The sequence below is a fragment of the Scylla paramamosain genome, chromosome 35, assembly GCF_035594125.1.
Source record: "Scylla paramamosain isolate STU-SP2022 chromosome 35, ASM3559412v1, whole genome shotgun sequence".
NCBI lineage: Eukaryota > Metazoa > Arthropoda > Malacostraca > Decapoda > Portunidae > Scylla > Scylla paramamosain.
In genome coordinates this window covers 15724164-15726663 of record NC_087185.1, presented here as the reverse complement: position 1 = coordinate 15726663, position 2500 = coordinate 15724164, and the positions used below count along the sequence as shown (strand labels likewise).

General features: G+C 38.4%; 1 protein-coding gene across 1 annotated transcript in view; it reads left to right on the top strand.

Annotated features, from left to right (window-relative positions):
• Window positions 1–2500, top strand: part of LOC135090690 (mucin-2-like) — a 194129-nt gene that overhangs the window by 89234 nt on the left and 102395 nt on the right. The window contains exon 4 of the mRNA XM_063987695.1: window positions 1778–1870. The gene's annotated coding sequence lies outside the window, so the exon portion shown is untranslated. The remainder of the gene's footprint in view (window positions 1–1777; window positions 1871–2500) is intronic.

Sequence of the window (2500 nt, the reverse complement as noted above, 5' to 3'; positions counted from 1 at the left end):
ACTCCCTCATTGCTCAATTTCCTGGTTGCACTCTTATATTCTCTTTGCTTTGTAACTGTTCTTTTCATTGCATAATTGTCTAGTTTGCTTTTAATAGTGTTTCCTTATTGTTTGCTGTTGTTGTTGTTTTTTTCTCTCTGTTATTTTTCACTTTTTTTTTTTTTTACCCTTCACTTTTTTCTCTTTTCGCTTTCTTTCGGTTCGTGATTTCATTGTTTCTTTAATGTATACTAATGTTTTTTTTCTTCTTTTTTTCTATATTTTCCTTTCTTCTTTTTTCTTTCGGTTAGTCATTTCATAGTTTATTTGTCTCTATATATACATTTTTTTTTTCGTCTTTCTCTTCCTCTTGCCTTTCCTTGCTGCTTGGTTTTCTAATTTTCCTTCTTAATTTTGCTTCGTTTCCTCTTGTTCGCAATTCCTTTCTTAGCATGTTTATTTGTATATTCCCCTTTTTTCTCTCTCTTTTTATGTACTGTTTCTATAATTTATTTTCATTTTTTCCTATTCGTCTTTCATGTTTCCTCCTCCTCCTCCTCCTCCTCCTCCTCCTCCTCCTCCTCCTCCTCCTCCTCCTCCTCCTCCCCCTCCTCCTGCCGAGAAACCTATTCATTCTCATCTTCACTAATGTTTCCTAATATTTTCTCTTCGATTTATTGTTTGTTTATTGTTTGCATTCATTTTTTTCAAGAGTCTTGATTTTATTCCTTTCTTTTTACATTCCGTGATATTCGTGTCAACTTCCGCTTTCTCCTTTGCATCCTACTCTCTCTCTCTCTCTCTCTCTCTCTCTCTCTCTCTCTCTCTCTCTCTCTCTCTCTCTCTCTCTCTCTCTTCCTTATTATGACTAGTCGATGGCGTTCGGGTTTTTTCAGCCATAATGTCCTGTCATTATCTTTCACTTTTACCAGATGAGGCGCTAAAAACCCCGATCTGAGAGAGAGAGAGAGAGAGAGAGAGAGAGAGAGAGAGAGAGAGAGAGAGAGAGAGAGAGAGCGGGGTTGGCAAACAGATATATAGACACACACACGCACACACACATACACACACACACACGCGCAGAGAGAGAGAGAGAGAGAGAGAGAGAGAGAGAGAGAGAGAGAGAGAGAGAGAGAGAGAGAATCAGGTTCGAAAAAAAAAACTTGTTACTATTTTGAGACCTAGTGAAAGCGTAAGACAAAAAATAAATAAATAGAAGAAAGAAAAATCGAGGATGCGCTTTTAAGAACTCATCTTCTGATACATGAACAAAAAAAAATAAATAAAAATAAAAAAAATAAATAAAAACTTAAAACTACGTAACCAGGCACACTGAAAGGAAGACCAGAATAAAAAAAATAAATAAAATAAATAAATAAAAACATTTGAATCAGTAGCAGATTAAGAAGTGAACAGAAAACGGAGTCGGAAAAGAACCATGATAACGAAGTAAGGTATGAAGGGTGGAACAGGAAAATATAAAAGGAATGCGGCTTAGAGGAGGACGCCAAGGGAAGCCACTTAGCAATTTAGAGAGAAGTAATAGCATCCTTGTACAGAAGCTGCGTCCAACATCGGAGAGTAAATTGGAGATGAAAGAAGAGCGAATGATTGGATATGTAATTGAGTAGTTGAGAAAATGTGTGTGTGAGAGAGAGAGAGAGAGAGAGAGAGAGAGAGAGAGAGAGTCCCAAGTATACACGAAAGAATATAAGTTAAATTTCTCTTACTTTTTTTTCATTAATATTGTCACAGTGACCCAAATTATAGTCTTTAACTACAGATTTTCTTCCCACAGCGAGGATTGACAAGTTGGTGTTTCCTGTGCTGCCTTCCTCCTCTCCGTCTCTCCGTCTCCACCTCCTCCCCTTCTCCCCGTCTCTTCTCTCAGGTAAGGCAGAGGGAGAGGAAAATGGTGAAGAAAAACAAAGGAAGATACGTAGAGAGGTGGATAGGATTAATACATTGCTAATTGGTGAGCTGTTACCTAACTTTTTCCCTCGTTAATTCATTTTCTGGTGTGTTATTTGTGGCTCTGGTGCTGTTGCTGGTGGTGGTGGTGGTGGTGGTGGTAGTAGTAGAGATAGTTGTGGTAGCATTGATATTACTACTATTACTACTACTACTACTACTACTACTACTACTACTACTACTACTACTACTACTACTACTACTACTGTATTATTACCACGACTGTTGTTTCTGCTCTTACCACCGCCGCCACGACCACCACCACCATCACCACCACCACAACAACAACAGCAGCAGCAACAACAACAACAACAACAACAACGACAACCACTACTACTACTACTACTACTACTACTACTACTACTACTACTACTACTGCTACTACTACCAATACTACTGCTACTACTACCAACACTACTACTACTACTACTACTACTACTACTACTAGTACTACCACCAACACTACTACTACCATCACCACCACCACCAACAACACTACTACTACTACTACTACTACCACCACCATTTTTACTACAGTTACCACTACTAC